Here is a 27,896-nt window from a genome sequence, read left to right on the forward strand (position 1 = left end):
TCTTATTGAGTGTGAAACGATCCGGCGCATTGTGTCAGGAATCGTGTGTAAGGACACGTCAAGTGGTTCCCCACGGAGAGAAGCCGCTGCTGCCGCCGCCTCCTTTCAGAAAACCGTACCTCGTAGTAGTTCCGCCTCTCGTCGTTCAAAAGTGATTTGTTACCTTTACCTGCTCAAAGTAGGGGTCTGCATTGGCAGCGGGCACCCTTCTCTTCTTCTTCTTCTTCTTCTTCTTCTTTCTCTTACTCTTTTTTAAAGACATCGTCGTTTCACCCTGATTTATCTAACTCGAAACGTTTCTACGCTAACTACTACCAACAAACAACACGAGTTAAGTATTAGGGTTTGATTACTTGACAAAATTGCTATTCCTGTTCCTTCGAATTATCTTTCAAATTTTTTACTTTTTGTTCAATCGTTATTATACACACACGAGTGATTGGTTAGGTATGAAATTGATTAAATAAACTTCATTTATTTGAATTGGTTAGTTATAGATGATTTTTGTCATCGTTTTAGTGAACTATAATTATTTATTTTCAACGTAATATGTGTTATCTATAATACAATTTTATTGATTTCTAAAAGTAATGTTAACTAGTGTAATTATTTTTTTTTAATATATAATGTTAAGTATATCCAATATACTTATATATCCAATATCCAATATACTTAATATTATATGTGCCCATAATTGTGAAAGTGGTTTAAGTTAAAATTAAAAAAAATCAGTTTATCAGTTATTACGCAGCACCTTATTTTAAGCTAAATAAATTCAATGTAATTTTCACGATATTGTCAAAAATGAATGAATCGTTAGATAATGTTTGTTATTTTAATATTATATAGAATTCATACAGTGTTCAAATAGAAATTTTTAAATATCTCGAAACAAGAGATACATGACTTAGACAACTTTCATAATTATGGGCACACATATTAAAAAATGGATATATATTATATGTATAATACAATTTTATGGGTTTCTAAAAGTAATTATTTTTTTTTTTGTAATATATAATGTTAAGTATATTCAATATACTTATATATCTAATGTACAATATACTTAACATAATATATTACAAAATGGATATATATATATATATACAATTTTATTGATTTCTAAAAGTAATGTTAACTCGTGTAATTATTTCTTTTATTATTTAATGTTAAGTATATTGGATTATTTGTACTGATATAAATATAATTTTATAGATTTCTAAAATTAAAATTTAATCGTTACGATTCCTATGTAAGTTTATCGTTTTTCCCATTTTTATACGAACGAACCAACGAAGCATCTTTCTCTTTTTTTTTTTTTTTGAATTTGAAGAGTAGTTGAAGGTTAATTTGAGAGTTCTTCAAGCAATATATGTATAAAGGGGTAGGGGGGGGGGAGCAAAATAAAATAAAATAAATAAAAAAAAACGTAAGAGGATAGAATCGTCGTCTTTTTACGATGCAATATCTTTCAGCACGAAGGAACATTTACGTCCTTCGCCAATTTTATGATCCTTAATTTCATCGGAAGATTCTCAAGTTGGTTGGTTGGTTGGTTGATCGGTTGGTTGGTTGGCTAGTTAGCTATGTATAGTTCCGCAACAACGGATAAGAGTTTAGTATGATCTTAAGAGATAAGATTCTTTAGATCATCATATTTCTTTCGTAAGGATTGGTGTCGAGTGTCTGTCGTCGTAGTAGTCGATACAACGCTCTCATCGAATTTCATTTGAAATCATCGACTGTATGAAAATAAGCAAATGAGAGAAAGAGAGAGAGAGAGAGAGAGAAAGAGAGAGAGAGAGAAATAAATATCCATTATATTCTCACTTTCAAGATCATTAACGGTGTAATAGAACGTAAGCTCGATGATTTTACATAGAGAATTACATTATCATTATTACGCTATTCTAACCAAGGTCGAACACTTTGAATTGATCGAACGTTACAGCATCGAACCTAACACCTTTCGCTTCGGTTAGTTACACCAACTGATTTCACGCAAACACATAGAACACGTAACACGTTTTACACGTGGTTTATAAACTCGTTCGTAATAATATTCCATACTTGTTGTTTTTCTGTTTTTTTTTCTCGTTTAATTTCTTCTTTGATTGAACATGCAACAGACTTTATATAATAATAATAATTATTATTATTATTACTACTTTGTATGAAAATTTATCATAGAGAAGAACAATTCTAATCGGTTAGATAAATCTTGATTATTTTATATCAATTTAACTTCCTATTTCGTTCTTTCTCATTAAATGATGACGACGACGACGACGACGACGATGAAGACTATGAACAATCCTACCGTTTCTCAGAAAGACTTTTTATCTCGTATAGTGCAGATTATTTCCGTTTCGCGTTATCTTCTACGATTTCTTCTTAAAACTTCTCACGTCATATTTGCTTGGTCGTTACGACGAAAAATATTTATTTACACATACATAGTAGTCTCGTTCGTTCGTTCGCATAACTTTTAAACGAGATAATACATTCTTAAAATAATCTGTCAGGTTATTCGGTTGAAAAATAATAAAAAATATATTCTCTAAAATGATTCTCCTTTTTTTTTCCTTATTTTTTTTAATTTTTTTTTCGTATACATTTGAATAAAAATTAAAAATGTTAACGAAAATTTATCCACCATTGAAAACAGTTAAATTGACCGATTCAATTCGTCTCTGTCAATAAATTCGTTTTTGCTAAGTAACATTTCAAAAATATTTTTATCGTGAAGAAGGAGTCCTATTGAAAAACAAATTGTTGTATAAATCATTTCCACGGGGAATAAAATGCCAAAAAAAAAAAAAAATAAATAACTAAATAAAAGAAAAAAAGAAACGACTTAATAAATTCATCCATTCTATCGTTTCACAATATCAAAAATCGAATGCTATATATATGTATATATAGTCTTCTATCCTTCTCGTATAGCCACATTTGGGTGACGGCCTCTTAAAGGCACCGTTAGACGAATCCAATAAATAATAATCTCGTTGAGTGCTCGTCATCGACAACAGGCTAAAGCGTACAAACCTGTCGAACGTGTAACAGACTTTCCTCATCGAACGAAATACAAAAAAAAAAAAAAAACAAGAAATAAAAAAAATAGACATTTCGGATAGAGGAAGATAAAGTTTATTAGTCCAAACGAAAAATCATTTTTTTTTCCTGCTACTGCTGCTGCTGCTGCTGCTGCTGCAGATGATGGTTGATGATGGTGTAGGGTTGATTGTGTTCGACGAAAACGTCGTCATCGATTGTCTCGAACTAAAAGAAAATGAAAAGAAAATGAATCAAGAAAAAAGAAATAATAAAAAGAATAACCTAAAGGGTGGTGGTAGTAGTAGGAGGAGAAGGAAGAGGGGAAAGTAAGGGGAACGAATCTTTCCTGTGGCTACTCTCTTTCTCTTTTCGTTCCGCGAGTAGTAGTAGTAGTAGTAGTAGTAGTCCTTCTCTTTCTCTCTTTCTCCATCCATCCCATGGAACCGAAATCCCGTGGAACTTCTTTTTTAGACCGTGTCGAGTTTGATTAGCAATGCGATGTGAATGGGCCTTAAGAAGAAGGATGCTCCGATGGCTGCGCCGCTGAAAGGTGGCTAGTTGGCGGCAGGGATCGGCGAAAGCGGTCAGTGATCGCTGGGGCCTCATGCTTCGTTCCCTCTCCCTTCCATTCCCTTTCCCTTCTCATACTTTCCTTCCTTCATCTTCGTTACCACCACCTTTCCTTCTTCCAAGTCCCCCTTCTCTTCCAAGTCTTTCTACTCTTTTCTTCTCTTTCTTTCTTTCCTACTCAAGTTAACTCGTGCTCCTCACTCGTCGTTCACCCTACCACACAGTGATTTCAAGTCCCTTGGATGATCACAGCCCGCCCCTCTGGGTTCCTTGCCTGCCTGCCTGCCTGACTGCCTGACTGCCTGCCTAGTCTCCTTTCAACGATGCAGGTGACGGAGCATTCTTTTAAATCTAATCAACTACCGAAGCTCTCTATCTCTCTTACTCTCTTTCAACTACTCGATATCTTCCACTCGTGCGTCATATACTATAGAGACCATACACGTTCTACTACTATTACTACTACTACTACTACTACTACTACTACTACTAGATTATATATCTATTTAGTACTAGTTTTATATGTTTAGGTAGGTGGTATTTGTGTGTATGTGTGTGTGTATGTACGTTAAGGACTATATGGAGTGGTCGCGGAATATCAGATGCGGCCGAAAGCTCGTTAATCCGTTTTACGAGGAACGCCGAGGCCATGTTGTTACTAACGTTGCTTGCCACAGTGCAAATGTTGTCGACAACGCTTTGTCGACACCACATTTTCCATAATATTACTTTTATATTTATTTATACGCATAAATATGCGTTTAAGTATTATAAGCGTAAGGGGATATATTTAGAATGGTCGATATAATGTCTCTATGGTCTCTTCAATATATATATATATATATTCTTTTTTTTGTTATTGTACCTTGTTAAATCCTTTTACATCATCTATTACATACTTTAGTAAACGATCATCTCTATTCATTCGTTATTTACTTACTTACTTTATTTCTTTCTTATTTACTTTTTGAATATATTTTCATATACTAAAGTAACAGGGCTTCTCAAACTTTGTCATCTGGTGATCCCTTTTTTTACTCGAACTAATTTTGATAAAGACATTTATTGATAAGAAATAATTAAACAATTATGTGAATATAATTTGTAGTCACAAATTTAAAGAGGAAGTTAAATATTTGTATTTTTTTGTAATTTTTGTTAAAATTTGTGCGACTCCGTATCGGGTCGCAATTTGAGTAAACCTTTCGTTATAGTTTATAGGTAAACATGTACTTATGTACTTACGTACGTACATACATATATACATACATACGTACATACATAAATACGTGCGTGCCGTAGGAGTACGAGTCTGAGAATGACGTATGCAATAAGAAAAGCTCTTCTCTTCTTCTTAGACGAAATAACCGTAATTATCGAAGCTTCGCAAATGAATGCAAATACATCTTGGTTTTTGCCGCTCGATGGAGTATCATTTTGCCATACATATGGAGATTATTCTTCGGCCTGAAGGCGTGTCGTTAATATCGAAGCCACATACCCTCTATATATATATATACATATATACATATATATATATATGAGTATAAAAATACATATATGCTTGTAGTTCTATATTCTTACGTTTTAAACTTACTTTGTATATTTTACATGTACATTTGTGTGTTTGTTACTGCACATTGGTTTGTTGTATATATATATATATATATATATATATATATATATATTTATATGTAATACAAGTACAAGACACGCACGTATATTTCCAGTAGTTTAGGCTTCCTTTTCTTCACGATATCTCGCGTGTTACGAAGTCCGATGATACCTTGGTAGTCTCAACGTTTCAAAGTAAGTGCAAAATTTCTTTTATTCATTTATTCTCATTTTTGTATTTTGTATATTTGTTCTTTTATTTTTGCTGAAACTTTTCTAATTTTCTTCGAGTTCATTAAATTTGTCTAATTAACGTAAAAGACAAGTTTTTCTAATTCCAGACGTTGAACTAACGCACTTACGTTCATTAGCAACCGAGTAACAGGGAAATCAATCAAAGACTGTTGGATTGTTACGCGTAACGAAAGAAACTACCGGATTCCGGGCGTCACTTTACCGGTTTGATAAAGACAGATGCGTGCTGATAATTCAAACAGTATTTCTCTCTCTCTCTCGCTCTCTCTCTCTCTCTCTCTATTCCTTTCTCTTGCTTTCTCACTCAGGGAGTACGTAATTTATCGATCGAGAATGCGACTTTGACAGCCGCGACCCCGGCATTGACCGAACTTTAATCAGCTATGGAGAATACGTTGAAATATCTTTCCCCTAACACTTTTTTATTTCCTCACTCCGTCGGTTGGAACAATGATTAAATACCCAAGAGAGTATCTGACGAATATGAACCAAAGAGATAATTCCAATCTTATTTTATTAAATGTTTCTATATATATATGTTATCATGAATAATCAAAATTAAAGAATGCCAAGATTCACATGGTCGCTTGTCAACACGTACCAAATATGTCAATGAAAGATCCGAATATATTTAACCATGAGTATTCTTTTTATAAATTAATGTTTCACAACACATCAACTAAACAAAAAAATAAGCAAAGAAATGCTTGACGATTTGGTTTTTCCTTTTCGTTTATATTTGATCATTTCTGTCTTTTATTGAATAAAATCGTGTTCCTTTGAACTGACGGTATATCAAGATTATAGTTGTGAGGTAGGTGTTAGCACGAATTCAGTGTAAACGTTTAAACGAGAACGATCGATCATCCGGCATCGTGGGGTGTCGTTCGATAAATTCACACGGAAGATAGAAGGACGTTGACGAAAACCCTACCCGATCTTGCGTAATTCACGATCATTATGGTTATCATTTAACTTTGAAATGGGGGAGGAAAGGAGGGTAGATAGGTAGGTATATCAGTCAATTTAAGTTCTCTCCTAATCTCATTCTCTTTCTCTATCTTTTTCTCTTCGTGCTTGTAATTAGCGCGTCTTTCCAACTGTAATTATTTCTAAGTCGAATATTTCAAAAGGATAAAATCTCTCATTTTGTGCAATCTCTCTCTCTCTCTCTTTCTTTCTTTCTCTCACTCAGTCACTCTCTGTCTTTCATTCTCTTTTCTATTTCACGACGATGTAGAAAATGAGAAGGCCCCGTGCAAGGCGGCGTGTTCAAGTTGCAAACGAAACTAGGATGCTTACGGTACACTTTCACTCGTAGTCACAAGATAACTGGTGTGCTGACTTTTCCTTGCGTCTTTTACGAGCAAACCAATCTACCTTCCTTCGTAACTTGTTCTAGCTGGGGCTTAGTTTGCTAGCTAACAACAGCAACAGTAACAGCAACAGCAACAGCAGCAGTAGGATCTTATTGTTTCCAGAGACGGTTTCTACTACGACGTAATCACGATCTTTCTTGGAGCGCTAAACCGCAATATCACCTGCCACTTTTCTTTCTCTTTCTCTTTCTCTTTTTTTTTTTTGCATTTTTTTTTTTTTATTATATTTCAATTTTCTTACGAACTCTTCACTAACACACTAGTAGAATCGATTCCACGAACGATTAAACGCCAATTCTATTTCGTAAACGATGAAAACTATAGTTTTAACTCTCGTACATTTTACACTTGAAAACATCCCATTGCTCTCGATTACTGCTATCTTACTCTACTAAACGTTTATAGTTTATACCATTCTAAAACGTTTCTAAAGCATTCCTAATCGTCGATAATTCATTCTTATTATTGCGCAAAGTGATCATATATTATCTTTAGTTAATCATTATGTTTTTTTTCTTTTAACAGTTAAAGATACAACGCGGTAGGTTAAAACTTATTACACGATTTATATCCATTGATAATACGTTTACGTAATAATCACGCTAATCACATTTTCTAATTACATTTCTAACAATTAGTCTCGAGTTATCAAGTAAGTTCGTTTTATATTATTATTCATTTTTTGTTGTACTTTCAACGATACTCGTTTACCTCTCTCGTACCTTACTAATTTTATCGATCGTACGATCTGCCGATTAAAAATAAAAAATAATACAATGAAAAAAAAAAAAAAAGAGGAAAGAAAGAAAAGTCATGTTTCTTAAATATTTTTTTTTGTTTTTTTTTTTCTGTTTTTCTTCTTTTAATTTTATTTAAACGGCGTTATACACGACTCGCAGGCAACAGATGCATTCGCCTTTGGCACTTTGCTTTTACGATCGACGCGCACAACCTCGTCGACACAACCGGTACGAAAATTCGTGAGCCATCGGTAGAATGAGAAAAAGAAATATAAAAAGAGAAAGAGAGAAAGGAAACGGGAATCGTGTTTGGGGAATCGACGAGTCAAAGTCTCATGGGACGGGTTCCTCTTCCAACGTAGAGAAGATACCGATCGAACTTTAACGACCTCTCACGAAAAAGGGCTCGGCCGTAGTAGTCCCTTATCAAAACCATAAGAGAGAAAGAGACAGACAGATAGACAGACAGACGGAAAGAGAGAGAGAGAGAGAAAAAAGAATAAGAGACATATATATATGTTTTTTTTCAACATAGAAATTTTATTATTACACCATGGGTTCGCAAACGTCAAGTTGATGACGTTGATCCCAAGTATCGATAGTCAATCTTGATAAATTGATATTATACTTTTTCCTTTGAAATAAACCAATAAAATTTTATATTTTTTTTTTTTATTTCTTCTTATCATTTTTTTTTATTGCAGCACACCTTATCTTGTATTTTTATTTCTCGATAACGTGCTATATATTGCACGAGAAAAATTAACTACGTCTCTTCTACACGGATAATTTATTTTTCTTTTTTATTAACGATGAAAGAACCCTCTTACGCGTGCCCAAACCCTTTTGGACAAATAAAGAAAGCGATAAAGAAAGTGAACTAGAATAAATAAAGAAAGTAAGAAAACAGTTTATGAGGGGATTAGTTAGGAACACATCTCGAGAATAAACGAATTGCTGACTATGCGACGAAGTAACTTGAACGAAAGATAGACACATAATAATAATAATAATAAAAAAAAAAAAAAAGATAGAGAAAGAAGAAAAATATACTCACTCGTATGTGTACATATGAACACGCGCGCGTTTATAAAATCTTCAAAGAGATTGAGAAAAAAGAAAAAGTAAGGCGTGGAAGTTGATCTCCGTTAACTCTTTAACTATCTGAGTAAGTATCTAACCATCTCTAACCATCATCTATCTATCTATCTATCTCAGAGGAACCCGGTGATCGCCCATAATCGAGTTGACCGTGAAATTTTCATTACACCTTTCCTGAGTTATGCATATAAATAAGGAAGAGAGTGAGAAAGAGAGAGATGAAAAGCGAGAACTGAAATGGAAAAGAAAGATGGAATTAAAAGAGAGAGAGAGAGAGAAAGAGAAAGAAAAAGGAAGGGAGGGATATAGGGGGAGGGGGTTGGGAGGGTAGGTGCCGGGAGCGAAGAACGTGGCAATGCCTTTGTTAGCGGAAGGTTAATGGTGAGGGACCCCCGGGTATCTTACGATGCTGACAGCAGTCTCGTTAACGATTACGATAACTCCGAAGGGCCTTCTTCTCCTCCTCCTCCTCCTCCTTTTTCTCATTCTCTTTCTCTCTTTATCTTTCTCTTCTTCTTCTTCTTCTCCTTCTTCTTCTTCTTCTCCTTCTTCTTCTTCTTCTTCTTCTTCCTTGGTCCTACATCTCTTCTCTAGTTACCGATCGACTCTTCTTTTGAAACCTAAAACGATTCGCTGCCGTTCGATGCCTCGAGCCTAACTCTCTCTCTCTCTCTCACACTTATTTATGCATCATCTTATTTCTCTCTCTCTCTCTCTTTCTTTCTAGCTCTCTTTCTCTCTCTCGTTCGGCTTATTTCACACTCTATATAACCGGATGGAAAAAAATGTTATCGCTAAATATCGCACTTGCTAATCTCTCGTACGCGTTGATTTGGATTTCTTTTTAGACACAACACACTTAGTTCTTATTAGTTCTTTTTTTTTTTATTTTATACCTCATTCTCTCTCTTTCTCTCTCTCTCTCTCTCTATCTTTTTCTGAATTTTGTTTGCACATTATATAGAGATGAACAAAACGTATAATGCTAAACGTTACACAGCTATCGCTAACTAGCACACGTTAGTTTAAAATATTATCGCAAAATTAAATAAATAATAATATGATAAAAATAAATCAATAAAATTCATAAAGTTCAAGATAATTTTTAATCTTTTTTCTTGTTTCTTTTTTTAACATTTTATATAAAGATGAACAATATGAAATCATCCGAATTGTATTCAATAAATCCTCCTACGCTTAGATTAAGGTGAGAGGAAGATAGTTTAAGGATTCGTTCCTTAAACTCAACCCTTGTCTTTTGTAGATTTTTTATTTCAATTTTTATTTTTATTTTTTTTTTCTATTTTTTCTTTAGCTTCCTATGTTGCGGTTTCCGGTGGTCTTGGACCGGAGGTTATTTCGAGGGAGGCTCAAGTTTTACGAGTGGTAGTTGATTTTCTTGAGAGTTTAGTAGACGAGTTGTGCGTTTGTGTAGGTGTGTGTGTGTGTGTGCATTAACAAAGCGCGAGTATAAGACCATTCCCCCCTTTTTCTTTCCCTCCCCCTTCAACCCTTCTCTTAACTATATTTTGCCCCTTCATTCGTGGCTTGTTAAGGGGACCTTCTACTCTGAGCACCTAAAAAAAAGGCTATTTTCGCGAATTTTTTCCAAGAAAACTATAAAAGATATCGATCTAAAAGTTGTTGGGTTTGTTAAATTGAGTCTTAAACTATATGAATGAATTTTTATTTTTTCATTTTAATTAATTTTTTATTGCAAAAACAGTAGTATAAAAAAACACCTTAAAACTTTAGTGCTTTGGTAGCTCCATCAGAACTTGAGAATGGCTTACCTGAAACATAAAAGTAAAATGGTTTTATATTCTGTATGACTTCAGCTACAAAGTGACAGTTTTATATAAAAATTTTATCAATAAATAAAAAAATGGTGGACAAATTACAAAAAAAACGTAAATTTGACCTTTTTTTTATTGTTTTTGACTAAAAATAAATAGTAAAAATTAAAATATAAGAAAAAACTCTCCGTCCCATTACCGGCAGTTATTATCGGCCCATTACCGGCAATTATTATCGGCCCATTACCGGCAATTATTATCGGCCCATTACCGGCAATTATTATCGGCCCATTACCGGCAATTATTATCGGCCCATTACCGGCAATTATTATCGGCCCATTACCGGCAATTATTATCGGCCCATTACCGGCAATTATTATCGGCCCATTACCGGCAATTATTATCGGCCCATTACCGGCAATTATTATCGGCCCATTACCGGCAATTATTATCGGCCCATTACCGGCATTTATTATCGGCCCATTACCGGCATTTATTATCGGCCCATTACCGGCAATTATTATCGGCCCATTACCGGCAATTATTATCGGCCCATTACCGGCATTTATTATCGGCCCATTACCGGCATTTATTATCGGCCCATTACTAAAATTTATTATCGGCCCATTACTAAAATTTATTATCGGCCCATTACCGGCATTTATTATCGGCCCATTACCGGCATTTATTATCGGCCCATTACCGGCATTTATTATCGGCTTATTACCGGCATTTATTATCGGCCCATTACCGGCATTTATTATCGGCCCATTACCGGCAATTATTATCGGCCCATTACCGGCAATTATTATCGGCCCATTACCGGCATTTATTATCGGCCCATTACTAAAATTTATTATCGGCCCATTACTAAAATTTATTATCGGCCCATTACTAAAATTTATTATCGGCCCATTACTAAAATTTATTATCGGCCCATTACTAAAATTTATTATCGGCCCATTACTAAAATTTATTATCGGCCCATTACTAAAATTTATTATCGGCCCATTACTAAAATTTATTATCGGCCCATTACTAAAATTTATTATCGGCCCATTACCGGCATTTATTATCGGCCCATTACCGGCATTTATTATCGGCCCATTACCGGCAATTATTATCGGCCCATTACCGGCATTTATTATCGGCCCATTACCGGCATTTATTATCGGCCCATTACCGGCATTTATTATCGGCCCATTACCGGCATTTATTATCGGCCCATTACCGGCATTTATTATCGGCCCATTACCGGCATTTATTATCGGCCCATTAATGGTAGTTGATCATTGGCCGATTAATGGGCCCAGCAATGGGCCACGTTTTATTCAAATTATTAGCCCATTAACATCATCATAATTTAATAATCTATATATCATCATCTTCAGACAGTTATATATTTCTCTATGTCTGATCCCCCGAAAAATATACCTGACAATACGAAGGATTATACAGATTACAATAAAAAAAACTGCTTGAATAAACAATGAAAGAGAAAGGGATTGAACAAGATAAGAGTCGTCCGTGCGCGCCGAACGCTCAGGAAAGCGGTCCGAGGTAGTTACGTTCAGGCACCAAAAATGTAGTTAGAGACATCGGATCTCTTTGAAATCTTAACACAATATTTCTACATATATATACATTCGAAAAATGTAAAAAAAAAAAAAAAAATTTTTTTTAAATTGCAGAGTAGAAGGTCCCCTTAATCTACTACGGTTATTCTAATTTTATGAGTTAGAGATAATATAAGCCGTATCCTATATTTTCATCGTGTTAAAGAGGCGTTGAAAAGTTATGGATTGAGGGTAGGTATATAAATGGTTGTTAGGCTTCTAGGTTTGGTTTCACGTCAATAATGTTGATTTGCAATGTTATTTATTATAACTCGCATTAGCAATTAATATACTCGCGATTTTAATTATTTATCTACAATTATTACGATGTTTTATAATGTTTCTTTTTTAATATCGTTGCAAATATTTTTATTAAAAAAAAAAAAAAAAAAAAAAAGAAGAACCAATAAAATGTGAAATAAAAATATTTGGTTAATGTGTTAATTGATACATTTTATATATTGGGTTGTCCGGAAAGTTCGTGCAGATTTTGACAGAAGATTAAAATGCAACGCATTTTTTTGCTACATATTTATTTAAATTATATATAAGTACCATTTGGTTCAACATTTTTCCATCTATAAGGTTAACTTCAAAATTTCATCCTTTCCAGAACTTCTCAAGTTTTTTTTTAGTAATAGAATTTTGTGCCATCTACCAAAAATCCGCACAAACTTTCCAGACAACTCAATAGAAATTGGATCGTTGAGTTAATCGTTTGAAATTATTTTTCTTCAGAATTATTTTTCTTTTTTTTTTTTCTATGATATATTTTTCTCGGAAAAAAGTTCTCCACTTAAGATCTTTCTTTCCTTAAATGTTCAGTTATTCGAAATTCTCCAGATACGGGTAAAGTGAATGACGATCGAGAACTATCTCTAAACGTTTCTCATGCGGAACGAAAAATAGAAGAATAAGAAGAAGAATAAGAAGAAGAATAAGAACAAGAAAAAGAAGAAACAACCTTTACTACCTGTTCACCCTTTCAGCCCTTTTTTCCACGCGTTTCGCGCGTAACAAGAATTCGAACGGTGGGAAACGTGGTTGCGTAGTTACGTGCGCGTGCGTTACGCGAGCCTTCTTAATTAATGTATCGCCTTGTAATCATAATTATACACATCTTTTACGATCCTTTCGGTCGGATGGAATACCAAATTAAAAAAAAAAAAACAACAAAAAATATTTGATAAAAAGTTATGCGCTTTAACGTTCGATTATTATTCGTACATCACATTTTTATGAAAAGATCATCACAGGAAAGAGAAAATGAATGCTACTTGTAATTGGTCATGGAATTTTATCTTTTAGTATCGTATATATATATATACTACATTCATCTCTCTTTCTCTCATTTTGTTCTGTTCCATCTCTCTTCTTCTTCTTCTCTTCTAATCTCGTAACTTCGATCGTTATTGTATCGAAGGACCCTCATGTAGATACGCCCTGAGGAATTATTAAGATAAGTATCAAAGTTCCGGCTAAACGGCACCGTCGTTTACGATAACGTTAATTTCGCAGTTCTCTTTGATGGAGCATAGTAGTAGTAGAGGGAGTGAGAGACAGAGAGAGAGAGAGAGAGAGAGAGAGAGAGAGAGTCCGTTTTAGCCATTCCATGCTAAATACATACATATGCTTATATATTTAACATATATGTATTCATACGTACATAATTACGTACATACGAAATAGTATATATATATACATATAGATAAATGCATATGCAGATGCACATACACATGCCTATTGTAATACATACAATAACACATAATCTATACACATGGAATACAACTTCCAAATGATATATATATATAAATATAAATATGTATACATAGATGCATACAAATGAGATATCGTATATATGAATGAATGCATACATATAGAATATTATACATATCATAAATATATACGAATGAAATATATCATATATATATATATATATAAAATTTTCTACATACATACATATATATTTATACGTATACATTTATAAAAAAATAATAATACGCGTAATATAAAATTCATGTGTTTGTAGAAAGTAGATATATGTATACACATAAAAGTGGGGTGGAGTTGACAGGTTGGGCGAGGGTTTTTTTTTTTTTTTTAAAGAGAGAGAGAGAGAGAAAGAGAAGGAAACACATGGACACCGGTTTATCCGTTCTAGCGACTTCGAGATAATTCAAGGTCTGGTAGGTGGACAGGGCGCATTCTACCAACGGCCAGCCGAAAATTAACGACTTCTCGAATCGAGCGAGACTCGGTAAATGGAAGTTGGCCTGTTTTACGCTGCCAGAATCGAGGGAAGTGAAGCGTAACTCTGAAAATCTTAACTCTGTCGGAGAGAACGTTCAAGAGAGAAAGAGAAAGAGAAAGAGAGGAGAAGAAGGAGGAAGAGGAGGTTTGATGTGGTGGTGGCAAGTTAGGTTGGGCGTGCCGAGTTATTCGAAATTTCGAAAGGTGTAGGGGGAAGTCATCGTCATCGTCTTTCTAAATCGCGATCGTTTAAATACTTCTTCTTATTTTTATTTATTTATTTATTTATTTATTTATTTATTTATTTGCAATCTAAATAAAAAGATCACTGTCTTGTGAACGGAATTCACATTACCATTCTTTATTTTATTTTATTATTTTAAAATATCATTAAAGTGTATTACATATAAAATATTAATATTATAAATGTATTATTTATTATTATTATTAATAATATATAAAATTAGTAAAAATCCCTAATGTAAGTGCTCGGATAAAACAATCGTTGAATTAAAAATTGAAAGAAATGTTTGTTTAACGTGTAAATGATCTTTCACCTAATCGTTGACTACTACTACTACTAATACTATTATTACTATTACTACTTGCTCTTCTCGCCATTAATTCCTTTGTTTCTTTTCCTCTTTCTTCTACTATCTCTGTCCTACCTTTTCAACTTCCCTTTTCGAAAGTGTGTCTCTCGTACGAAACGTGAAACGAAGTAATATCATAGTTGCCGATCTAAGCTTGACAACAGGACTTTCATAATTAATTATCACGGTGAAACAAGAAGTAAGAGACTTGTCAGAAAGGGGAGAGGAAAGGAGGGGCCGGGAGGGAAGGGGATGGCCAGTCGGAGCGGATCAGCTTTGATATCCGATTAACTTGGAAAGTTCAAGAAAGAGATAGAAGAGAGAAGATGGGGGTGGAGGAAAGAAGGGGATGGTTAAATACAAACGCTTTTGACGAATTTTCGCAAAGAGAGAGATAAAAGAGAGAGAGAGAGAGAGAGAGAGTTTATATACCGTCGGTCCAAAGAAGCTTAACAACCGGTGACTATTTTTTTAAAATTTTGTTCGTAAAATGTGTTCTACAGATCGTTCGTTATCCCTTATTTCATCTTTTTCAAAAACAAAAAATTAAAAAAAAACAAAATCGAAAAGAAAGAGGGTAAGAGGGAATTTAAATGGATAGGAAGGAAGTTGTATAATCAAAGATACGTTTGATTATATCCTTTTTGTCTTTTTTTATTATTATTTACAAAAAGAAAGAAAGAAAGAAAGAAAGAAAAAAAAAGAAATTAAATTAAAAAGGAAGAAGAGAAAGATGGACAGTGCAAAAAATTATATACAGATGGATAAATAAAGAAGCATAATAAAAAAAAAAGTTAAGGCAGTTTATCGTTGATACGAATATATAATAATAATCGAAGTCACACCCTGTATCAATTAAGTGATAATTAAACGTAAAGGGAAAAGAAGAAGAAGAAGAAGGACGCCGGCAGCGGGCGCGTCGTTAACGATTACGACAAGTGCTCACCCGTCGTGCTTCGGCTCGATTCTTGGCAAAGGAGAAAAGAGGAAGAAGAGGAAGATCTTGGTGAAGAGAGGAAAGAAGATGAAAGGAAATAAGTATAAGAGAAAGAAAGAAAGAAAGAGCGAAAGAGAGAAATCCAGCATCGGGCACGCTCGGGTAGCTCGACTCACGATGCCGCGATCCTTCCTTCGGGTTCAAAGCTTCCCCTCCCCTCCCTTCCCCCTTTCCACCCCCTCTTCTACCCCCTTCTTTTTCTTCTTCTTCTTCTTCCTCTTCTTCTTCTTGTTTCCTCTTCTCTCTTCTCTCGTCAGTCGAAGGAAAAGACGTGTATACCACCGGCGACCACCCGAAAATTAACGACCTCGCGAACCGACTAAGACTCGGTAAACGAAAACTGGCCAATTTTTTTAAGCCGGTCGTTAAAGCGGCCCTCTCTCTCTCGTCCTGCACGCCTCGCTACGAGTACAACCCGACTACTTCGTGAAAAAAGAGAGGGAGGAATGAGGTAAAGGAAAGGGTTTTGGGGAGGTAGAGTTTGAGAAAGTGGAGAAGAAGGGACGAGAAAAGTTGCGAGCACGTATTGTGTTGGGCCACGACCAGGGGCGGATTTCGTTACTCCGAAAAAGGGCTCATGAATTATCAGCTCTTATGGAATTCGTTTCTTTAGCTCGTTTATACGATTATGTAATTTTCTATAATTTATGGTAATTGAGGGAAAGGATTTTTCTCTTGCGATTCGATTTTAAAGAAGATTTCGTTTGTTTTTTATTTATTTATTTTTTATTTTTTTTATTTTTTTTATATTATTTTTTTGTTAAGTCATTTCTCGTAATCCGAACGATGGAAGAATGATGCTGAACACTCGCGAGATATTCGAGTTGTGTAATTTATTTTTTTTTGGATATTTTTGCACGAAAGAAAACGAATTGAATGTAAGTAAATAAGTATGTGATAGTGATACGTGAAAAAAGGGTCAATGAAGTACGAGAATATATGCTTTGTTGTAACGCAAAATTGCACGTATCTCGTAAAAGAGAAAAATTTCATTAGCCGAATATTAAATATCAACGACTACAAAAAATGAAAAGTAAAAAAAAAACCCAAATCAAATCAACAAGCGTGTTTATAATTTATTTATTATTATTATTATTATTATTACATTTTTTTTCCTTAATAAGATTTAAAAGGATTATTTTAACAGGGAATAAATTCCAATTTGGAGATTCCAATTTGGCGAGTAAGTAATTACAAGGTAAAAATAAAAAGAAAAAGATCGCGTTATGGTTTAGTATAGTAAATATATTTGAAAAATTGATGTGATGTATATCGAGAATGAGTGAGTGAGTGAGTGAATGAATGAATGAATGAAAGAAGAAAAAAACAAGACAGAGAAAGAGAAAGAAAGAAAAAGGGATGGGGGTATGTTCAGTCGTGTCGAGTAGCAATTTTTCGGTACGCAACGAGCTTGACGTTACACGCGAGAGCGTGATAATGATCCGTGACGATTGCGTCAGAGGAGAGCACTGGCTAATGATCTATTATGCAACGTTGGTAAATTAATGCACGTTGTAAAGCATGCCGTGGTACCGTGAACGGTTATCGCTGACCTCCCGGCATGGTAGAAGTGAACTGGACTGGCTGGACTCTTCTGTATTTGTGTTTGTGTATGAGCACCAACCATCACCACCACCACCACTCGTTGTGCACCACCCGTTGTCTTTTTCGCGTTTCCGCGGCTTGGGCCCTTTCAAAAGAGAGAAAACACATAGATACGAAAAAAGAGAGAGAGAGAGAGAGAGAAAGAGAGTGCACGAGAGATATCAATGCTCGCCTCCGGATAGGTGCGTTATTGCTACCGCATATAAAGCTCCGTATAAATAAAAGATAACGCGAGTGAGAGAAGGAGACCGAACGAGTTCGTGCAACCGAGTGTATACCTCTAATGCAACAGAGAGAAAGAGAAAGAGAGAGAGAGAGAGAAAGGGAGAGGCCTGGGCACACCTGGATCGTGCAAGCGGGTGGTACGTTTCCGTTTCGCGATATACAAAAGGTACAACTCGAAGCTTGGAAGCCGTACAATCTCCTCCCGTCTTACGGACACTCGTCCGTCCCACGTAAAACTCGAAGAGAAATGTAAGGGTGGGGGGGGGGGAAGCAAGGAACCTTCTTACTCTTCCTTCCTTCCTTCCTCTTTCTTTTCATTTTTATTTATTTATTTTATTTTATTTGTTTTTTTATTAAATTTAGGAAGGACACACTTGGTCGATATCTCGCAATTTTCGAAGTATACAAAAGTATACTTTGTTCGATTTAATAATTTAAATTTGTATTGGGGATTGGATTTCAATTGGAGAAGAAAAAAAACAAGGAAATCCCCAAATCCATGAGATTGGTTTGAATCCTTAACTCGATCCTTCTCGTCTTTGAATTTTCGTTTTTACGTATGTATGCATGTATGCATGTATGTATGTATGTATGTATGTATTACCTTTAAAGAACGAACAGAACCGGCGTTCTGTTAAAAGTACTTACCTACCTATGTCGGTTGTATTTAATGGAATTAAAGTGTGCAACACAGGGCTTACAGAGAGTAAAGAAAAGAAAAGAAAAGAAGAGAAGTGAAAAGAAAGAGAAAGAGAAAGAGGTGGTAGAACGCAATCGCATTCTTTTCTTGCCTTGGCAATATGATACCGAAGTATTATCGATGACCGTGTTCCTTTGGCAGCTTTGATTTAACGTTCGGCACCGTATCGAACCTGATTCGTTTGTATTTCCATTCGCCAATGACCCCTTTTTTCTTTATTCTATTTGTTTTATTTCATTTCTTTCCTTTTTTCTTCGAACCAAACCAAACCAAACCAAACCAAACCAACCTACGAAAGAAAAGAAAAGAAGAAGAAGAAGAAGAAGAAGGGGAGAATTCGTGATTTTGTTGGTGAGAAAAATAAACGAAAATTACTCGATTAGATAATACAAGGTAAGAAAGAGAAAGATATATATATATATATATATATAGAAAGAGAGAGAAAGGGCTTTTTCGCACGACCGAGGCATGAGCAAAGAACAACGTTCCAACCATGTTGAATCCTGCTTCGATCTCAAACCTTCTATCTCTCTCTCTCTCTCTTTTTCCTTCTTACTCTTTACTTTCTCTTTCTCTTTCTCTCTCTCTCTCTCTCTGGTTCTTTCTCGAGCGGCCCGTTTCTGTCGTTTCGCGATGTCTACAACATTGCTCGAAGGGCCGACATCGAGGAACGGCCAAGGTACTATGCATGCGTGGGGGCAAGCTCATTTATTTATCGGGGATCAGTATTGACAGGTTGTAATTTACGAATGCTGAGACCCCGTTGGATTTATCGGCACTCCGCTACCCTCTCATTACAACCCTCTGCCCTCCTCCTCTTCTTTTACCTCCTCCCCCTCTTCTTTACTACTTCTCTCTTTCCTCTCTTATCCTTATCCTCCTTCTCCTTCTCTTCTTCTTCTTCCAATCTTTTACCTCCATACTTCGATTTATCTGTTCTTTTCCACGGTTCCTTTTCTTCATTCTCCCTTTTGTTTTTCTTCTCTCTTTATCGTTGCTTACACTTTGCACCCTGTTCAAACTGAAGAATACGATGAAGGACGAATCAAAAAAAATAAAAAAGAAATAAAAAATGAAGAAGAAAGAAAGAAAGAAAGAAAGAAAAGGGTAACGTCGGACGAAGGTTATTATCATCGATTGACCCTTTGCTTTGATTGAAATACGTAATAAGAAATAATCGAAGAAGCCCCCAAGGACTCGAGGGCCAGTTCGAAGCAAACTTATGCTCTCTCTCTCTCTCTCTGTCTCTCTCTCTCTCTCTCCTCTCATTACCGAGCTCTTATCATTGATAATTTTGCGTTTGCTCGATGAAAGAGATGAAGGTTAAGAAGAGTGGACTAGATGATGTTGAAATTGAAGAAGAATGAAAGAAAAATTTTGTTCGATGAGAGAAAGATACTAAATGTATCTATTTATCTATCTGTTTCTATCTTTTTCTTTCTTTGGTTATTTTTTTTTTTCTTTCTGTTGTTGGGAGTTGAGCTCGCGTGTTGTACTCGCATTACGAGCATCAAACCTTTAACGTAACGTCTAGAGCAACGGAGTAGTAACTTTGTGTGTATCGGATGATAGTTGAGTTCACCGGATGATCGACAGATGAAAAAAATCTGCGATTACGAACAACCATGAAGTTTCTCTCTTTCTCTTTCTTTCTTGGATGCTGTCTGCCCGTCTAGTTATAATCCTACGACGGGTGGATACAATTTTCTTACGTGTTTGTTGAGAGAGAGAGAGAGAGAGAGAGAGAGAGAGAGAGAGAGAGAGAGAGTGTAAGACAGAGATAGAAAGAAAATGAGAATAAGAGGGTTGTTCTCGACTAAGGCAGGATGTGATTCTCTTCGGGATCTGTTATTAGGAACTCGGCGATAATCGCTGCCTATCGACGTTTTGATAATCCTATGCGTTACTTTTTTTTTTTTATTTGTTTGTTTGTTTGTTTTTCTTCTTTTTTTTTCTTCTTCTTTTTCGTCAATCTTTTTTTCTTCTTCTTTTTCGTCAATCTTTTTTTCTTCTTCTATAATAGAGTTCTATATTTTCGTTGGTTGGCTATTAGTCAGATGGACAAAATTTTTGCTAATTTTATTTTCAAGATTGGAAATGAAATAATCTAAATTTGTGTTCTAATCTTTCACATGAAGTTAAGATACAGAAATACTTGCAAAGGAAACCCGATTAAAACTTATAACGCTAAAGTTGTAGTTATTGAATTTAAAGGAACGTGTGTTTCGTAGGGTTTCACTTATATACTTAAAGGAGTAGTGAGTTTCATGTTTTATACCGAGTAAAGCAGATGTACGTATTCCTAGATAAAGTTGAATGGTCGAGATTGTAAAAGTTAGGAAGCTTAGAAGAGAGAAAAAGAAAAAGAAAGCTAAAATAAATATAAAAAATAAAAAGAAATAAATAAATAAATAAAGAAAGATATAGAGATAGAGATAGAGAGGAAGGAAGGAATGGTATCCAAAAAGGAATCGTCGAGGAAACTAACGACCTGACCGTTCGTGACTATCGCAAATAGATGGAATATCCTATAAGGTAAGCCTTTGTTAATGAAGGTCCCGTGGATCGGAGTGGTGGAAGCCACGGTATTTCGCGAGTTCGCGTGCATTTCGAGTTGAAGTAAGCAGAAGAAGAAGAAGAAGAAAGTGGTGGTGGAAGAGAAAGAAGAAGAAAGAGAAGAAGAAGAAGAAGAAGAAGATGGCTCGGGAAGATTCTCTCGGCCGGATTTCTTGGTTCATGGCGTCGGTGGATATCCGCTTCGAGGTGGTGGCCGTTTGAAAGAAGAGCCGCTCGTCTTCTTCTTCTTCTTCTTCTTCTTTAGGATTCCAAGTGTAGGTGCATACACTCTCTCTTTCTCTTACTTTCTTATTCCATGTTGTTGGGATAAGAAGTGTTCCTTTAGGAAGGAGACCGACTACTAATACTGAGTTCTCTAGTACTCGATATCCAGCGATTCAATAAACTCAGGGAATATCGGGAAAGCTTGTAAGAGAAGCAGAGAGAAAAAGAGAGATATAGGGGAATCAAAGTGAAAAAAAAGTAGAAGAAGAAGAAGAAGAAGACTCAAAGTGGCGGACTCTAACGTTACCGAGTCAAGTCAAGTCGATACGAGTTGAGTCGAGTCGAATCGAGTGGGAATCGAATCGAATCGAATGGAAGTATCGTTGTAGGCTACTCGTGAGAATAGTCTAACGTTTCTACTCCTTGCTGTTAGAGTAGTAGCTGTACTCACTCACTCTCTCTCTCTCTCTCTTTCTCTCTTTCTCTTTCTTTCTTTCCATTTCTCTTTCTCTCACACTTTTCTAGCGTTGCTATTTCCAATCGTCGAATCGTATCGCTGTTAGCGTTAACTCTTCGCGTTCTTCGATACTATTCACTCACTCACTCTTTCCTATTTCTCTCTTTTTTTTTCTTTTTCTTTTTTTACCTGCCACTCGTATTCGTAAAACTCTTGAGAGATCGTGAAAACAGAATTATTGTAGTTGGTTGAAAGTAAGCTACGAAAGCAGCTGCCTCCTTCCTCCTCCTCCTCCTTCTTCTTCACCATTGCCATCGCCATCACCATCACCATCGGCACACACTCCTTCTCCTCCTCTTCTTCGTTTCTTGGTCTTCGTACGTTCGTTCGTTCGAGTTGCTTCGAATGGTAATACGGTGTCGGATTTCTTCCTCTTGCCGACAGTTGGAATCGATTTCGTCCTCGAGCACTGAAACGCTTTGGGGGGAACAAGTCCAGAGATTGGACGATCGTCTAATACGTAAAAAAAGAAAAAAAAAAGAATAGGAGGTAAGGACGTAGGGACGTAGGGACAGAATCGATCAGAACGTATTTTACGGAATCGGAAAATCTACTACTCTATTATTCTGCTCCTTTTTTTCTGTTTCTCTGAGAGTATCTATATCTAACTCTATATGTGTGTGTGTGTGTATATGTTGGGAGAGAAGATCAACGGTAAATCAGAAGGCTGTCCGGTTGGTGGGATGTAGAAAGAGAGAAAGAGAAACCTACAGAGGACACGACATCGATCATAATCTCTCCCACGACACGATGCAATTTCGTTTGGCTTGGACCAACACATCCATCGGCCATTTCCATAATCCCAAAAGCGAGTCACTGACAAATCCTGATCATTCCAGGGGTATTTTCTGTCCCACTTATATTATCCTAACATCCTTTCTCTCTTTATCTGTTTCTATATTTTATTTTTTGTTCTGAACGATTGGACTACTCTCTATATAAAATACAAGCCCAAAAAAGGGAAAGAAAGAGATAGAAGAGGGTGAGGCAATGGGTGGGTGGGGGGACCAAGGGCGTCGATCGCGATAGGATTGTCGATGTTCGCGCAACTAGAAAAATGTTCTCGTCCGATAGAAAATAGATACTCTACCATGGTTGTAACGATAGTCGAGCACCAAAGAGAGGAACGGTGCCTATCCTCTCTCGCCGTGCCGCGGATAGCGATCGTGGATAAGCCAATAAGAATAAGAAAACGTCGGTCGAGCTAACGTAGAAAAGCAACCAAAAGCGCAAGTCCCCTTTTTCTCTTTCTATCTTTCTCTATTCTTCTTATTCTTATTCTTCCTTGCTGTTTTTCTCTATCTCATTCTCTTGGAAAGAGCCACAATGGACGAGTGAGTCTTCCCCCTCTTACCTCAACCAGGCCATCACATGGACATCCTAGTTCTACTCGTTTGTGAACGCGCACTACTATATATTCCTAGCAGCGTTAAACGTTCTGTTACTTTGCGATGGAATAGTAGGAGGAAGAAGAAGAAGAAGAAGAAAAAGAATTGGCGAAGTAGGAAGGAAGGTGGGAAGGGGGGGGTGGATGGGAGAGAAGAGTTTGATCAGAGAATCGTCGGTCAGTGCCGTAAATAGGCGAGGTAATCGGGCGAGTTCGATTCCGAAGGATTTGAGGCGCGAGCGAAAAGGACAAGAGAAAACGAGATAGAAAGAAAAGAATAAAAAGAATGAGAAATTCGAAAGAGAAAATCAAAGAAGAAAGGAAGGAAGAAAGAAAGAGTGCCAGGGTTTCGGCCGTTTAACCCTATAACCGTATGGGGCGGATTGCTGAGAGCGTAGAAACTCGTCTCTCTCTCTCTTACTCTCTTTCTTTCTGTTAAATTCTTTCTTTCTTTCTTTCTCCAGTTGGTATCACATGGCGCACATGCATGCATGCATGCATGCATGCATGCATGCATTTCGAAGCGAGGATGGCTCAACTCTCTCTCGGATGGTTCAGACCAAGCTCCTCTCTCGACTTTCCTCCTCCTCCTTTTCCTCCTCTTCTTCCTCTTCTTCTTCTTTCGTAGAGAGGAGAGAGAACCGCAGCTCGTTAAAAAGTTGCCCGACCGGTTGGGCGCTGCTCCGAGCTGACTCTGCTGTGGTCTACGACCCGACACCCGACACACGGGCCGCGTTCGCGCGCGCTTCACCATCAGCACATCGCTATCACTAACACTAACACCAATACCTTCAATACTATCGCGTTCATCCTGCAATTCGTACATACACGCATACAGTGCAAACATTGCCGCGAGGACGAACAGAGAGAGCCGGATACAACGATTGCACACCGACTAACATCATTGAAGAGTCTGCTTTGACTCTTCCTCACACTCATATACGAACACACATACATATACGAGAGTATATACATATATATTACAAATATACACCTTTACGTATCCATCCTCTTCGTCACTCTTCCACGTGGTACCCTTCTCTCAGCACGTTTTACCTTCTCTTTTCTATGTATCATGCATTTCTACCAGTACTAAGATAAAGTACCGTGACTTACACTCACCTTCACCGGTATTCAACTTTTCGGCCTCCTCTTGCTCCTCCTTCTTCTTCTTCTTCTTCTTCTTCTTCTTCTTCTTCTTCTTCCTCTTCTTCGTATTATTCTTTTCTTTTTCCTCTTTCATTTTCCATCTCATTCCATCCACCGTTTTTCGTTTCCTTCTTCCTCGATCGAAACCTCACTCTCCCTCACCCACCTCCCTAACCCCCTTTCCGCCAACCACATCGCCAGAACGCACGACGAAAGTCCAACGTTCGAGATTCTCAAACGTTTCCTTAGCCACAACCTTCTGTGTCCGACACACAATCTCTTTCGTTAACTTTCGTACATTTCCAATTCATCAACAATGTTTCCTTTCTTTTCTTAACTTCTTCCCTTTTCTTCAGAACAATTTTCTTTCTATTTAATTTTATTTTCTTTCTTTCTATCTCGTTTTAAATAAAAAAAAAAAAAAAATTGGTCCTACCTTTGTTGACCTTAATCACGTAAGAGAATTTTTAGTTCTTCTCGAGAGAACATTTTTTAAAATATTTTTTTTTGTATTTTTCATATTTTACTCTTATCATTCGTACAATGAATTTTCGTTACTTTAGTTGGTACAGAATCGAAGGAATAAAATTATATATATATATGAAGGTAGAGAAAAAAGAAGGAGGAAAAGATTTTTCCAACGTTAAAGGAATATCCTATGGAAAAGAGGTAAGAGGACGGCTTTTACGAGAGCATAGTTCTCGTTTCCTCGTAAAGGCAACCAGGTACCAGAAAAGACCTCGAGATGTTTTCTTGCCCATGCAGAAAGAGAAAAAGAGAGAGAGAGAGATAGATAGATAGATAGATAGATAGATAGAACTGAGTAAAACGAATGAGTGAGTTGAGCAAGCAAGCAAACGAGTGAGTGAGTGAGTGAGTGAGTGAGTGAGTGAATGAACGAACGAAAAGACCGAACGCTTTTCTGCTATGCAAAATATATGCAAAGCATATTCTCGTCGATTGTTTTACTGCTCAATTAATTAATCGCTAATGGCTCCATTACTTATGGCGGTTGCTGTCAGTGTAAACGGGGTGCTTCTTCGCCCGTATGAAAGAGAGAAAGAGAAAGATTGCTATAGTGAGAGGGAAAGCGAGAGACTGGTAGAGTAAACGAGTATGAAAGAGAAAGATAGATAGAAAGTGCAAAAGAGATAGAGAGAGAGAGAGTGGGTAGGAACGAAGGAAGGAACGGAATTGATGACGATGGGCGGCAGAAATTAATGTGTTAATTTACGAAATGCTTTGACAAAAAGAGAACGTCCCAGAACGGTGGAAGGTCCACACCGCGTGTCGGTGATTGCGGCTCAAAGTCTCTTTCAAAGTTGTGAGAGTATTACACAGAGAGAAAGAGAGAGTGAAAGAGAGAAAGAGAGAGAGAGAGGGGAATGAGTAGCGGGAAACGTCGTTAAATGAAGTTGGGAAGAGAGTATGACACGGTCGTGACACGACTAAAATAAACTAGGCCGGAACGTCGAAGGCGGTAACCTTTCCACGCTTGAATTATTTTATCACTTAATGGACCCCCTCCACCCCCCTCCTCCCAGTTCCCTACCCCATGTTGTTTTTATCCTTTCTTTTTCTCTTATTCTTTTTTTTTGTCCTTCCATCTCCTTTCATTTCATTCTTTCTTTTTTGTACGTTTCTTTTTTTATCATTCGCGTTTTACTTTCGCGTTTTACGTTAGTAAAGTTGATTTTTCTTTCTTGGAGAACCGTGAAGAAGCCGTTCGACTTTATTTTTTAAGTCGACACGTAAGCTTTCCTTGACTGCTCTCTTTCTCTTTCTCTCTCTCTCCCTCTCTCTCTCTCTCTCTCGAATCTTAGGAGAGTCATAGAGTTCAGACCCCGCGAGGATCGTAAAGTTAACGAGCAAAGTCCGGTAATTAGTCCGGTACTCGTTGTTTTCGACGAGACTGTAAGGAAGGAAGGAAGAAAGAGCAAAGAAGAAGAAAGAAAGAAAAAAGAAAGAAAGAAAGAAAGAAAGAAAAGAAATCTTGCAGGATCGACACTTTCCGAGTAGGCGATCGAATAATTACGCGGACGTATTTTTCCGCGCTAGAAGATTGATCGTTCCTCTCGTTGGATGCTAAGAAAAACGATCCCCTTTTTTTTTCTTTCCTAACTCTCTCCTTCTACCCCCTGCACCCTCTTGCCCTCGCCACCCTCTTTCACCTTATTTTTTCTTTTTTCTTGTTCATCTGAGTCTTCTATTATTAACTCTTCTTCTACTTTTTCAATGTTCCCTATTAAAAATAGTTGCGAGTTAATTTGTAATTCCAGGTGGTCCAATAAAAACACTAACAATGTTTGTCTTATCTCATACTTTTCTTATTTTTATTTATTTTACTTTGGATTAATCTAAAAAGCATTTCTAATTCACATTTTGTTACATCGAAAATTAAAAGTCCTAATTAAAAACTACTACCAAAGAGCGTTAAGTTAAATATTTATATATACATGCATGAAACGTATGTGTACGAAAGAAGAAGGGTCGTAAAGATTTCAAATAAATTGAGAGGAAGAAAAAAAAAGGGAAAGGGACCAAAAATTTGGATAAAACGTTCGCGCTTTCGCGGCGCGTTATTTCGAGTTCGTGCGTCAACTTTAATAAAAGAGAAAAGAGAACCGACGAATGAACGTTACCGAAACCAACACCAATACTAGCAGAAGGAACTGAAGTTGGAGCAAACGCAACAGCAAGAGAAGCAGCATCTATCGAACCTTGATATATCGATCTATCGAACTATCGATGTATCGAACTTCGATATACTAAAAAAGGAATATCCCGTTTAAGAGAATCCTAGAAGTTTTCTCGACACCGAAACCGTTTATTCGACTGAATTACTTGAATAAAATAAGAAAAAAAAATAAAAAACAAGAAAATAAGTTAATAATTTTATCTATTAGAAAATTCAAATGCAATAAATAAATTTTAAAGTAGGTACATTTAGAATTTATTTATTTTATTTTTATAATTGGATAACTTTCAATATTTGTACTTTTAATTAAATACATTTCAAATAATTAATATTAAATATTTTACTTTCTATTTGAATGACAGAGAAAATTATTTTATTATTAACAACAAAATAATATTTTTTTTTTAATTATGTAACATTATTGTAAAAATTACTTTAATTACATTATTCCACAATATTATAGGAAAGAAATTGATTTCATTTTGATAAGTATTCTCACACTTTAAAGACTTTTTACTTCCTTTTCATTCTCTCAAGGAACGTTTTTCTTACTCTCCTTTACTCATGGCGTTTCTTCTTCGTTCTCTTCTTCTCCGTACACGGATAGTCGGGCGCGTTTTACTCGCAAGAACTCCTTATATACATCGATAACTCCAAGAAGAGTCAGAACGGTAGAAAAACTTTTACTTGGAACTATCCAACCTATTCGTACACGTTCGATAACATTAGTTAGTCGATGTTAAGTCGTTTAACCCCTTTTACTCTAACATCTCTTAACCGACTTTTACTTCTTTCTTTCATTTTTTCTATTTTTTTGTTTTGTTATTTATTTATTTGTCTTTCTCATTTTCTATTTAATTTTCTCT

The 27,896-nt window shown here is 36.1% G+C and overlaps 1 protein-coding gene and 1 long non-coding RNA gene across 4 annotated transcripts in view; one reads left to right on the forward strand and one right to left on the reverse strand.

The window, feature by feature from the left end:
* The window catches only part of Su(var)3-3 (lysine-specific histone demethylase Su(var)3-3), a 149,912-nt gene that overhangs the window by 86,627 nt on the left and 35,389 nt on the right, over window positions 1–27,896 (forward strand). The gene's annotated exons all lie outside the window — the stretch shown is intronic.
* LOC149032946 (uncharacterized) lies at window positions 1,147–27,137 on the reverse strand. 3 transcript variants are annotated; one of them, XR_016176130.1, is made up of 5 exons: window positions 24,769–27,137; window positions 24,306–24,682; window positions 17,502–17,658; window positions 10,459–10,509; window positions 1,147–3,282 (listed from the first exon to the last, which is right to left on the reverse strand). It is a non-coding gene; the product is annotated as an uncharacterized LOC149032946 (long non-coding RNA). The 3 variants fall into 3 exon arrangements; XR_016176128.1 differs by having other exon boundaries at window positions 24,306–27,137; XR_016176129.1 differs by lacking the exon at window positions 10,459–10,509 and having other exon boundaries at window positions 24,306–27,137.

Source organism: Polistes dominula, unplaced genomic scaffold (genome assembly GCF_049000335.1).
Source record: "Polistes dominula isolate Pdom_NZ unplaced genomic scaffold, Pdom_raw_medaka contig_31, whole genome shotgun sequence".
Classification (NCBI taxonomy): Eukaryota; Metazoa; Arthropoda; class Insecta; order Hymenoptera; family Vespidae; genus Polistes; species Polistes dominula.